The 14289-nt window shown below is 44.7% G+C and overlaps 1 protein-coding gene across 3 annotated transcripts in view; it reads right to left on the reverse strand.

The window, feature by feature from the left end:
• Window positions 1–14289, reverse strand: part of NFATC3 (nuclear factor of activated T cells 3) — an 821290-nt gene that overhangs the window by 345056 nt on the left and 461945 nt on the right. The window lies entirely within an intron of this gene.

Here is a 14289-nt window from a genome sequence, read left to right on the forward strand (position 1 = left end):
TGCTTGTCATTAGGATGAGATGGTTTAGTCCGCAGGGTAGTACATAGACTCTTTCCCCATTTTTGACGGGATGGGGGTACGGCCATGGCCATGATGGGCAGCCCCCACTCCTTCACAAAAAGTAATCCCTCATGCCTAGTCAGCTTTCTGCCCCCACCTGGTGCTGAAAGACTGTTTTATGGGGGGTGCGGCTATGCGGGCAGCTCCCACCAATAAAAATGAAAATAATAAGTAATCTCTGGTGACTAGAGGGCTTTCTGACCCCCCCCTGCCCCCCCCCCCCCCCCACCACACACACACACAGAGGGGGTGGCAGATAAGACTATTCCTCTTTTTTGGGATGGGGCATGGCCATGCTGGGCAGCCCCCAACAATACAAATAATATTTTTTTTAAAGAGTAATCTCAGGCCCCACCAATACAAAATGGGAAAAAAGAGTAATCGCTGTGGAGTAGTGGGCTTTCTGCTCCCCTGGGGCAAGGGGGGAGGGGGTCAGATGGGGGTAATAGCCCTCATCTGCCCCCCTCACCCCGAGTGGCAGAAAGACTGTTTTCCTTTTTTTTGGGGGTGGGGGAAATGGGCAGACCCCACCTCTATAAATAAAAAAAAAAATCCTTGGTGACTAGTGGTTTTCCATCCTCTTGGCGGCAGATCAGCCTAAAATATGGCCAATGTGGGGGGCAGGTAGTAAACGGGCAAAATCATTCCCCCCCATCATGGGAAGCGACCCTTGCCCAAGGGGCCATTCCCCAACATCTATTTTTAAATTTCCTGGTGTCTTGTGCTATTATAAAAAATAAGGCCAATCTGTCCCCCGGGGCGGGGTGGGGGCAGAAAATGGCCAATATTATCATCCCATATTGCCTAAGGGGCCACTCCCTGCTACAAACATAAATCCCTGGTGTCTAGTGGAGTGGATCCCTGCTTGTGGATCGCCCTCATCCACTTGGGAAATGTCTACTGGAAAGGGGAGATTCTCCACTTTCCAACAATACCTGACCCGTGTGCTTCGGTGCACTGCGGACTGAGAGAGCCTCCCGAGCACCAAAGCAGTGAAAGTGAAATGCGCCAATCAACATTACAGTAAAAAAATAAAAAGAAAGCCTCAGGCGGCTGAGTAAGTTCTGCCCCAGCTCCCGAGGCTGAAAAGCAAAAAAAGGAAATCTTCAGCTGTTCACAACAGAGGGATTTCATGGTTGTATGCATAGGATGGAATGGTTCTGTCCTCAGCACATGACCACATTGGCTGAGGACAGAACCATTCCGTCCTGAGTAATGGGAAAGGGTTAAAAGGTTTAGTGCTAATCTGTATACATCACTGCTGTCCAAGGACATAGTCCAGCAAAGACAGTTCTCTGATCTTTAGCGATGTCACAGACATCACTATCACAGACATGTACAATTCAAAGTATAATGGTAAGCGCTGCTTGTTGGGTGCAAAGGACCACAGATTGCTATAGCTGTTTCAGCTAAGCATAGCTGGTTCACAATAGCATGCACTTCATTCCACAGCAAAAGTTGCATCATCAAATACAGAGTTTTTAATAGAATACAATGATAAGTACCATTTCCCTCAATCCTTTTTTAGGAGCCAACATTGGAACTTCTCAACGATGTGGCCTGAAAACCTGTATCACGAACTTTATAAGTCCTTTGTTTTAAACATTCTTCATTAAAGACGACATTTCCCTCAGTTTGGTACATTTCATAATGGATATAGAGAAGGAAGCACAGGACCAGCCTCCCGATGAAGACCTCATTTATTTTGCTGCTCCCTTTTTACAGGTCAAAACTTGTTGGCATACATGTACTGAGTTGTGAGGTTGCATTAACCAGTGAAAAAATTGTTTTTAAATGCTGGTCAAGAGACTTAAACCCTTCGGTCCTTTTGTATCTATTAATCCTTTGGTCTAAAATCTTTGTATGTTTCAATCAAAACAATGTTTGATCATCATGTTGTACTTATTTATTGCAAATGTTCTTAATATTAAATACAGAATGAAAAGTGTATCGTAAAAAGAATGTGTTCAGTGCAACATGAATCTTTTAATGTTCAACAGCCATCCAATTTTTTACTGAACATAAGGCCAGATGTCCTGACAATGCATTTGATAAAACGGACTGTAATTTACACACTAACTTCTACCAAAAGCGGTTGTATTTTACGAACCGACAAATGTACTAATAGGTAATTTCACAAAATACTGAATGATAGTGGGTCACAATTTGACCTACCTTTTGAATACTATTGAGGTAGCTTGCAAAATGTGATGCATTACAATTCTCTCCCATCTCCAAAATGTTTACCTGCTGGGCTCAGCAGACCACCATGTCTCCACTCCATGTCTCTGATTGCTTTTAAATAAAGCATTTCTTTTTAAGGCAGCTCGTTTTCCTTAAAGGAAAACGGGATGAGTATAAAAAAACATAACAGTTTCACAACCTTTTTCTAGGAGCAAACAGTGGTCCCATGGACCACTGCCTACTCCTAAAAATGTTTTTTCAATATTCACAAAGTGCAAGGGGTCCCTATGGACTCCTTCCCATTTGCAAATGGGTTACTCACCTTCTTGGAGGAATTAGTAAAATATATGTGACCAGATTTCAGTTGCAAAATAATAATATATACCATAGGAAACGTTCCCACTGCAAATACAGTACCCATTTAACTCCTTAGTAACCCTTTTTTAAATCGTTAAATGGGCTTAGTACGTTTGAAAAGGGTTTTAGCATTCACAAATCCTCTGATTTACTAAATCAGAGCGTTTGAGCACACTAAAACCCTTTCACAATCTTGTCCATAATTTTTTTTTAAAGTTTCTAGTTACATGGTGAAAGGTTGAGCACTATCAATCAACGTATTTGTAAAGCATGGCATATCACCCCGAGTTACATCCAGGGGCTTGAGGTGGTGGCTGCATGTACAGGCTAATCCTCGAAGGGCCATGTCTTGAGTTTTTTTCTGAATTTGAGGAGGGTGTGTGGTGCGGAGGTGGGGGGGCGGGGTTGGGGACCGTTCCAGTTCTTGGCGGATAAGTAGATGAAGGATTGCCCTCTGCAGAGGCTGCGTCAGAGTTTCTGGACATGAGTGAGGGCGAGCATTCTCAAGCAGAGCTCCCTGGCTGGCTGGTGGAAGGAGAGTCTGTGGTTGATTGGCTTGGGTCCGATGTTATGGAGGGGTTTGTAGGCGATGGTGAGAACACTGAATTTGCATCTCTTGTGCACCAGAAGTCAGTGTAGACTTCTGAGGTGGGGGGGTGATGTGGGTTCTTCTGGGAAGGTATAGGGCTCGCCTCGCCTCTGTGTTCTCGACGGTCTGGAGGAGGTGGATGAACTGAAAGTAAAGAAAGGCATAAAGGGCATTTCCGTAGTAAAGTCTGCTGGTGATGACGGCTTGAGTGACCATCTTTCAGCTTTGGAGGGGGATCAATTTGTAGATATTCCATAGCATGTGGAGGTTGTGGAAGCAGGTGGAGGCCACTGCATTTAACAGTTGTTTGAGGGTATGTTTGCTGTCGATGATGCTGAAGTTGCGGACGTGGTCAATGACAGGGGATGTCCATGTGTGGAAGGCCACCAGTGGTCGTCCCATGTGGAGGGAGACTGCTCCCTAAGATGATCACTTTCGTCTCGTCTGTGTTCAGTTTTAAGCAGCTGGATTTCATCCTTTCGGTGACCGGTGTCATGGCACTGCTTGAGCTGTCTCTTGGGGAGACATGGTCTTCGGCGAGGTAGACTATTAGTTGGGTGAATTCGTCGTAGAAGATGATTTTGAGTCCATGGGAACGAACAGTCTGGGCCAGCAGGTCACATACATGTTGAAGAGGGTGGGGCTGGAAGAGGATCGCTGGGGACGCTGCATATGTTGCTCTTCAGGAGGTGAAGGGTGAGAGGCAGATCCTCTGAATGCAGCCTGTGATGAAGGGGTGGATCCATTTGAGGGCGCTGCATCAGATTCCAATATGGTGGAGTCTGTCAGTGAGGGTAAAGTGAGAGATGGTGTCCAACGTGGTGGAGAGGTCTAGGAGGATCAGGGCTGCTTTCTCGCCACAGTCGAGGAAGGACCTGAAGTCCACTGTTGCGATAAAGGCGGTCTTTGTGCTGTGGTTGGAGCAGAAACCGTTTTTCCAAGTGTTCGGGGAGCTGTTTGTTGATGGATTTTTCCAGGGTCTTTGCTGGGAAAGGGCGCAGAGAGATGGGGTGGTAATCTTTTAGTTCAAGGAGACTCTCTTCAAAAGAGCCATAGTGAAGAGGTTTTTTCAAAGGAGCAAAGTTTGATTAATGGTTAAGCAAAGGCCAAATACTAGCTACATTTTATGCATGCCCTGTTTTTGCCAAACTTCCTTAAAAAACACTAGCTTACTTTATGAACACAATCTAGAGTATTCAATATTGCTTTCTGTTCACTTATGAAATGACAATGCGTAAAATTATGCTATGGTGTGTGGAATTGACATATTCCTTCTATAGCTGGAAAACAGTAGGTCATCATGAAGGAATTGTGTATGTGCTGAAACACAGGGCAGTGCAAAGGCCTTGAGTGCAGTTTGGGGTGCCAACATCAGATCGTACTAGCACACATCTGCTAAGTTTGGTGACCACAGATAGCATCAACAGTAAATGGAGACAAGCCCAGATTTCTCATCAAGGAAACTCTTGTTAATTTAAATGGTTAACTGTCTTGTAATGATTTAAGCAGCAATGCTAAACTTGCTTGCATTACAATGTAACAGAAGCTGTGGATAATTATAACCTAATTGAGCCCTTGGCAAAATAATGTATATATGAACAAGTGTTTGACTAGACAAGGAGAGAGACTGTGGCGGATGTTGCACTGAGCTCTATCAACGAATCTTGAATAAAGAATTGTCCTTCTTGTCAAGGTGCTGTGAAAACATTTAGAAGACTTCTTTTCAACAGTTGCTACAATACAAGGAAACTGAAGCAGTGCAGTTCTCAAATGAGTGGAAAGTGCCATAGAGAAGGAAAGATGACTAGTATAAAAACAATAGGTTTAGGATTAACGATATCAAGTTATTCAAGAAAACTAAAGGGGAGAGTTCTTTTCGGTTTTCTCTTGTAAAAAGCTAAGCAATGGTAGATATATTCAGTAAAGAAATGGAGAAAAGCTTGCCCCTTGAATGACCGCGGTCTCAGCTGAAATCTAATAGACTTCAACGGGGTAACCAGGTCAAACACGACAAATAGTACTACATCAACATAAAGTGGCCAAAAAAATACCAATTGACATACTTGTTATACAAAATACAAGCTTATCGGTAATAGCCATACACCTCTTGTTTTCTGTCTTTAGAGGCCCAACCTGCGTAGTAGAGCAGATACCAGCAAACATGCAGGAAACCAGAGACAAGGCCATGCTATGCAGTAAGAGAGCTTAGGTAAGAAACAACGCAGTTCTGGATATCGAGGATAGATTATCATGCAGAATTCGTCTCTGTTTTATTTTTAAATCCTATCAGAGCTGCCTGTAAATTAGTAACACTGTCTTCAATAGTCAATGAAATAGGAGAGCACAGTAAGAGCTACAAAAAAGTGTAACAAAGATGAAACACTCTTGAGTCACCGCTTAACATATGCCTTCCAAAAGCAATCAGGGGCGGCTCCTCCATATGGGCAAAGGCATGTCAGCCCCCGCCCCTAAGCAGCCACTGCTGCGAATCTTTTCACAAGGAAGGGATAATAAACTGTGTTTATTAACCTTCCTTGTGAAAGGGGCAGGGACACAGGGGTGACTAGCAGAGGGGAGTGCACTGTGCACTCCCCTCACTGTACATGTATGTTTGGGCAGCTGTCTCCGGCTGGCCAAACATACCTGCACAGTAGGCTGTCTCCAGCCCAGAAATGCTGTTGCCAGGCTGGAGAGAGCCTGCGCAGGCTCCCAGTCTGCCTGGGAGCGCCCAGCCAAAAATGGCAAAATTGTGTTGAAAATGTTTTTTGGTTTTTAATTCAAGTCCACCTGCTCCTGACCGGGAAGATGGTGATTTTAGCACCGCAAACCTTTGCTGATGCCATTCCATTTTCAGGGGGGAAAAAAAACACAAGCTTTCTTCTGCAGTCCTGTTTCCCCATTTAAAAAAATAATAATAATTTAAACGAAATGTTTGCTGTATTTTGGCTAAATTCTTGGTCTCTTCCAGGGGAACGCACAAACTCTGGGTACCTCTAGAATCCCTAGGATGTTGAAAAAAAGGACTCAAATTTGGCATGGGTAGCTTCTGCGGACATAAAGTTGAGGGCCTAAGCGCAAACTGCCCCAAATAGCCAAAAAAAGGCCTGGCACCTGAAGGGGAAAAGGCCTGGCAGCGAAGGGGTTAAAATTGCGCACACAGGAAGCAGTGGCAGAACTGAGACGAGTTTGAAAGGACTGTGGTTGGCACAATCAGTGCTACTGGTTAACTGGAAGGTTTTAATTTACATGCCTTGGGTACATGTGGTACCATTTCACTAGGGACTTACAAGGAAATGAATTATGTCAACTGAGTGTAAGCCAATGCTACCATGTTTCATAGAGTGAGCACATGCACTTTAGCTTTGGTCAGCAGCGGTAAAGTGCACAGAGTCCCAAGGCCAGTAAAAACCAAATCAGCAAAAAGAAAATGGTGGAGGAAGGCAATATGTTTGGGGGAAGACGACTCTAGGGTTAACAGGTCTAACAACTATACAGTGTTATATTGACATGGCATCATTGAATTGTCCTGTAAGTGGCATGATGTAGCTTTTTAGTGTAAAGGCTGCCAAAATGCTGAAGATGGAGGGCAGGGTCTTCACACACAGGAGTCTGTAGTCACTTAGGTCGCAGTTAAGTTCTTGATTTCACTTTAAGTCCAGCCAAAACGCTCCAGTTATAGCTTCATCCTCTTTCAAACTGTAGTTAACTTCCAGGCTAGCCACAGCAGAAAGGCTCCAACATTCCTGACCAGCCTATACATATAGAAATGCCATGATGTTTCATCATTCTCTTACCTTAGAGACAGGACAACCCTGTCACGCCACATCACTACATCTTCCTCTTTCAATGTACACAGGACTGATGTCAATGAAATAACAATCATTCGGAAACAAGAGAAAGTCACTGCTTCACTCTCGTCCACAAGCAACACATAAGCATATAAGGACAGCATCCGCCAACACCCTTTAATCCACCAATCAAAACACTCAGTCATATAGGCTGGCCAACTGAACATTACCAAGCACCAAATGAAATAAAGCACCCGAATACGAACCCAGAGCCACAACGTCTAGATGCTGCACAGACATCAGACAGCCCAGCACTTATAAACTGAAACATCTGGCAAGATAAAACATTCAAATAGCACTGTAGCCCAGTACTCACTCCTAACACCTTTCCACGTCAGCATACTCGATGGAAAGTTGGCATGGTTGTTAAGCACCCACATTCTATATCCAACACTTGTGTTCTCTGAAGCAAAGAACAGAAGTCTGTTGGCTGTTCCCATCCATACGCAATGATGACTTATTTCAGTACAGGCAAGCTAAAACACAAACTAAACAATCACCAATGTACTCTGCTTACAGAATTAAGTGTCTTGTCAATTCTTCCCGTTCGCACATACTGACTGGCCCCAGAGCACATGTAGGCGAAACACACAGACAAGCAACTCTCATCCACCAATGTACTCTGACTCCAGTACTACGTAACTGTCAAATCTTCCTGTTTGTACATGGTGACGACCCTGAGCACCTAAAGGTGAAGAAAATACAATCACACGAACATATTATCAACAGAACTTTAAGAAAGTAGCACTTAACAGTAATAAAGCAGAGACTATCAGTCACTAGAAAGCAAGCGATACTGACTTCCCCAAACTACCTCTCAGAACAAGCAAAATGTCTCATCTACATTTGCAACACAACACCAGACACTGCAGACTAATCATAGAGTACTTTATTTATCCAAAATAGCACAAAAGAAACTTCAATATTACACTTCCTCTGATGATTCACACATCAGACACCGAGTACTACACATCTCCATGTATGCAAATTTAGGATCGCACTCTGGGAGAAGTTACACAACTTCCTCACATTCACACAACCTAAAATCCACATCCACTGCAAAGCTCCAAACCCCCACTCTGAAGAGTAATGATCTCCAACTCTGCAATGAACCAAGCAGGCTTGCACATGAATCACAACACAAACACATTCTCCCGGTGCAAACATCACAACATGTAGAAGTTTACCGTCAGCCTTGCTATACCCGACTTCAAAAAGTTAACATGTAAATCTAAATGTTTCACACAATTATGTAAGCGATATCCATAAACAAAATCAACTTCCAGCAGTATGAAAACACATTCTACACCTAGAATCGTTTAACGTCATAAGCCTAAAACTGCACAATTCCTCAGGCGAAGATGTTGTAATGGTATGCATATTTTTAAATTAAATACTCTAGAGTCTATATTGTTAATGAACCTTTAGATTGACCTAACAGTAAAAAAAAAAAAATCAGAAATTCTCCTCTAACATCCTGCACACACTTTTTAAGGACGTCTAGCAGTAACTATGATTGACTTTTAAATAGGCGCCATATCAACATCACCCTTTCTCCCACACATTTTTAATGACCAACAGGACTCCCAAACAGCACAAAATTGCTGCCATAATGCCAAATCATCAATGGAACGGAAAGTCTTTTTTTCCACAAAAATACTCATCCCTCACAGTTTTCTCCCAATTCGGAATGCAGAGATAGTCTTTTCCAGGTGACGGTCAACTAAGCAAAACATGATTCCATGCAGGTAATCGGTAACTTCAGTCTGCAGCCCATTGTCTCACTCACTTCCAGTAAGTCCTTCTCTGGCTGTTAGCACACCGCAGGTAAATGGACAGTCTCCATCTCCACATGAACTGTCAAAGGACTGAAGGTATAATGCTTTCCATTCATGCCTGTTTCCAACAGGTGCCCCTGATAGCTACCACTACTTACTGAACTTTGTGATACCAGAGAGTCAGTCTTTCCTCCTCACCTTACTGCCAAGCACATGTCAGTGTACCCGAACCACACGCATCTTCATCTGAATTCTACCCCAGTGAAGAGGAAATGGTCTTACCAAGCTGGACCCTAGAAGCCTCAGTTTCACAAGGAAAAAAACAAGCTTTGTGTAACTTTTCATTAGCAAACTCAGCGGAATCACTCTGAGCTTACACTTCGTTTGCAGCATGCAGCAGCTCACAATGCCACAGCAGCACCCCCAAAGACCTTGCATGTTGCACCAAGCCAAAAGACAAAACAGAGCTCACCATCAAACCATATTAGAGACAAATAGCTACTGTGCATTAAGACATACTGGTGCTCATTTCCAGGTTAATAACAGACTGGGATTCATATAGCATTACTGTCACAAACGTGAACAGTGTGAAAAAATATATGCTGCAGCTATCAATATACATTCCACAGTGTTAGACCTGGTTCTTTTTGCAGGGTCATCACCAAACTTTTTGCCTTCTTCCTCCTGTTTTTCTGACCTCTTTTTGTTGACTCTGGACACTCTGCTGATCAGTGCTAAAGTGCATGTGCTCTCCCTTCAAAACTTGGCATGACTGACTTACACCTGATTGGCACATTTAATTTACCAGTAAGTCCCTTGTACAGTGGTATCCCTTGTACCCAGGGCCTTTAAATTAAATGCTACTAGTGAGCCTGCAGCGCAGCTTGCACCACCCATAGAAGTAGCCTTTCAAACCTGTCTCAGGCCTGCCACAGCAGGGTCGCATGCACAGTTTAGTACCACACTGACTTGGCAAGTCAAACTACTTGCCAAGACCTAAACTCCCTTTTTGCTACACCTAAGTCGCCTCTAAGGTAGATAGCCCTATGGGAAGGGTGCAGTGTATGTAAAAGGTAGGACATATGTTTTTATGTATTACATGTCCTAGTAGTGACAAACAGCCTATTTAGATTCTCACTACTGTGCGCGCTGCTCCTCTCATAGGCTTGCATTATGAATTCCCTTCTATTGGTCTAAGTGGTAATTTCCGATCCATAAGGAGTGGGGTGGGCATGTTTGTTATGGTTGGAAAGGTAGTGAAAAATCCTACTTACTGATATAGGTGGATTTTACATTGCTATTTTAGATATGCCACTTTTAGAAAGTAGGCATTTTTCTGTGCTTATGACTCTAGTGCTTTACAGACTAACTCCAATCCACGTAGGGGGCAGAGTGATAGCTCCACTTGGTGCATACTTTCCAGACAGCTATCACACAGGAAGGGCTGGGTGTGACAGAAATTGCATCTGCATAGTGATAGTCTTCCTGGTCTGGGAGAGGGAGGTCATTAACACCTTACATGTGAATAGGCTGTGTCCTGCCCCCAAACAATGGAATGATTACCCCCTACTGATGTCTGAGCCAGTGCTGGAGGTAAAGGGTGTATTGTGCACTTCTAAAGGTCCTTTGACGTGCCACCCTGAGATCAAAGACAAAATGAGTATAGGTACAGGGGCTGTCCCCCAAGTTTTGAGACAGTACTTGGACTTCTACCCACATGCTGCTGGGAGGGGCTGTGATCGCCATTGGGAGTAATCTGCTTGCTGTGCTGTCCTGTGAGGTCATCAGAAGGACTGCTGCTGGATTGCCAGGACCGTTGTGTGCTGGTCTGCCCACAGCCTACATTGGGGCCCCAGTGATCTCCCATGGACTAGCCTAGGATAGCCCAGTTACCAGAGGCCCCTGTTCTGGCTGATATAGTGTCTGAGGAGCGCTATAGTTTGGTGACTAATAACTTCCCTTGGGCAAGACAGAGCGTGTGGAGAGCGTTCTGCCACCTTTTAGGCAGTGCTGTGTCATTCTTCCACTCCCTCTGAGTCGGGGTTTGGGGAAGAATGAGGAGTATTCGCGACATCTAGGAGCGTGGAAGAGGCCTGCTATAGAAAACTCCCCTAGGGCACATGCGGGCATCCACTTTGTTATCCCCTCACCCGAGTTGTATGGAGAGCATGAGCCGCCCTCCCCCTGATTAGGTCAGATAGAGGAGGGGGCCAATGGACGTGTCTGTGCCCCCGGGCCCCCTTTTTGCCAAGTACCAGCGCCACTCTGAGTCGGGAACCCGCGGCTGGAGGACAGGAGGTTCTGGTAGTTGGACCAAGGAATCTGCAGTGGCCTCGACGGCTGCCTTTGCTTCATCTGCCCAGAGTCATGGTGCCCTTGAGGAGGAGCGGCGGTCGTGCAGAGAACAGTGGGCGTCCCTCCCGGGCACAGACCTCTCCAGGAGAGCAGCGGATGACTTGAGGAGCCAGGAGGCTCAACCCATAATACTGTACTCCTCCTAGGAGAGGGGTGGCTGCCATACAGGAGAGCGCCCTGCCATCCCTTTGGAGGAGGGGGGGGGTATTACCTACTCCAGGGAGGCCGTAGGCAAACCCGAGAGCCGGGAAGGTTGTTTAGCCATGTTGTGCCTCCCCGAGGGGGAGAACCGGTGGTGGCCCCAGCAGCACTACATTGCTTTACACAGGGGACCGAACGAGGCCTCCACACCGCGTGGGGGTGTGTGACCACCACCCTTGTGTGTCAGTGCTCTACTAGTGCTGGGTAACTAGCAGGACAGAACAAAGACCTCGATGGAGGCCCCATCCCACTAAGAGAGAGTACCGCATTCATCATAGTCGGAGTCCTGGGGCTCCTGTACTGAACTGGGTGTTTGCTATTCTTCGCCCCTCACACGGAAAAGAACGCTGGAGACACTGCAGCTTATTGTTGTGGATTTTCTTTGAACGCATAGTCTATGATCGAATCACAGAATCGCTGCAACTTTCGTGTAGAAGGTGTTTCAGTTGCTTCTTGTACCTGTTGCCATTCCACATTCGATGGTTCTCCTCATTACTCATGCTGGGGATTATGCTTTGATTGTTTATGTCATTCTGTCCTGCTGTGTGAACTAAAGCTTTCAGGATCCGCATTACCTGCATGGGGTGGGGAGAGCGGGGTATTGTTTTATGACAGGGGCAACATGGAAATGTGTCTTATTTTTCATTTATAAGGTTCATGGTCGGACACTGCTTGCTTAGCAGAGTATTACTGATTTATGCCATGTTTGGTCTAATGATGTTTTATGCAATACAGTGTATTTTTATATAACTTTTTGTGAAATTTGTTTTGTGGTGTATTTATTGTGTCACTAGGTTTTGTGTGTTGTGCAAATGCTTTACATATTGTCTCTGGGATAAGCCTGACTGCTCGTCCCAAGCTACCAAGGTGGTGGTGAACAGGGGCTATGTTAGGTGTGTAACTCCCTTGCCCTGACTAAAGTGGTGGTTACTGCCTGGCTTAGGTGCCTACCCTAGCCAACCAGGAACCCCATATATAACACACAGTGAGTGCACTTGACAGAAAAATGACATGCACTATACTGTACGTGTCCTTGGCTGTACTCCTCCATATCAGTTTTTTTTATAACTCATTTACAGTTTCAAAATACTCCTCCTGACTATTTAGCAGACTTCTCTACTCAACCTAAAGTCCTGCTTAGCAGCGTATGCAGCACTGCTTGTCATTGTGAATTGAAACTTAGAAAATTATATGGTTAGTTTAGTCTGTATTTCGTTATAAACAATTATCTGCAAAAGATTATACATTTTGAAGAATTACCATTGATCCACTAATCATCCCTCTGCACCAATCAGAAGATAATGACCAAAATAGGAGCATTAAGCACTAAAAAACTTTGACATCTAGTACACTCAATCAAATTCACAAACTTGAACTCGGACTACCTTAGATGATAAATCGCTCTAGGTGTTTAAATGGTCCTATTGGTCGATTCTGCAACACCTCTAAGTCACAGATTCGAAGTGATTGTTTAACATGCTGTGTTACAGATTAGCTTGTCGCACAGACGGCTTTTTCTGCCTGGCCTGTGAAGAACATGAGGTACGTGCATCTGAGATACAAAAAGCACAGATTATTCTATCATTTAATTAATTACACCTTAGGCAGTGCCAGACTGGAAGACGCCTGCTCAGATGCGAGCTAGCAGGGGTATGTACCACCTTTGCCGTACAGATATGACTCAATAAATACAATACTACATCTATAAACTGTCTTGCTGTGCCCTCACTACTTCTTAAGAGGAGAAACCTCGGATCTTTCATGATGAAAGTAAAGGTTTTATTTATGGACCCGCGTTGCCTGCTCTTCACGGGAAGTCTATTTATTACCTGCCTCAGAGCTGTAAGTATAAATTCTACATTTCACTTTATTGTTTGAGAGCTTTCTGGTGGGCTGCTGCTAGTTGTGAACTACAGTTAGGTAGCTCTTTCTTTCATTTACGGCTCGGCCTAGCAGTCCTGTGAGCGCACGCTTCCCTACAGCCGTCTCCATTCCGCTAGCGCTCCTTTCTTGCACGGCCGCCGCGAGACTCACTCTCCATCGGAAGCTGTCTGTCGTCATGTACTCTGTACCACCTCCAGCTGGGTGCCTCTGAAATATGATGAAGTTGCGCCTCTTTTCCATGGATGTTGTTGTCAGGTTAGTTAAGATGTAAAGAATCAAAGCCTCTTAGAGTAGATAAATTTTTCTACAAGTCTTTCACGACCCGAGTCATCTGCTTCAAGAGATCACAGAGATCCATCCTTTTGTTAGGGCCGAGCCTGCGTCGCATGCATATCGAAGCGAGACGCTTTAGGTATTAGAAAAGGGCTCGGAGCCCTGTCGACGTCACGTCAGTGTTTTTCATCGGTTCGTGGGCTTGCCTATTAAAATCTGCTTGCTTTCATTAGTCGAAGGCATGCATATGTCATGCCTTGTCCGGTGGCTAGCCCTCCTCGAGCGCATCGACCAAGTACAGAAAACATGCTAGGCTCGCTGTTTTCTGTCCGGCTCGTGGACTACTTTTTCTCTATTTTCCTAGTGTGATTTGGCTTGGCAGAAGTCGAGCGCTTTACACAATTAATTGCACTTTTTCGGGTTACGTACATAAATGCACTTTTGCCGATAGGTGAAAAGTCGGGTTAGGAGTTTACAACGCTATCAGCTCTAACATGAGCAAACGCGAGACCCATGGCATTGCAAATGCTTGTTTTTTTTCCAATAAAAAGCTTCTCTTCAACAGTAAAAAAGTGCAGTCTGGTTTGCATCTTCATCAAAATACACGTCATCATATCAACTACAGAAGTCTTTGTGTTAATGTCATGCCTGCATTCAGGATCGGACTGGAAATGTAAACAGACCCAGGAACAAAAATAAAAGTGGCCGTACTTAGTGATTTAGATAGCTAAAACGTAGTCCATGTCTGCAACCTGGGGCA

The sequence above is a fragment of the Pleurodeles waltl genome, chromosome 12, assembly GCF_031143425.1.
Source record: "Pleurodeles waltl isolate 20211129_DDA chromosome 12, aPleWal1.hap1.20221129, whole genome shotgun sequence".
NCBI classification, from domain to species: Eukaryota; Metazoa; Chordata; class Amphibia; order Caudata; family Salamandridae; genus Pleurodeles; species Pleurodeles waltl.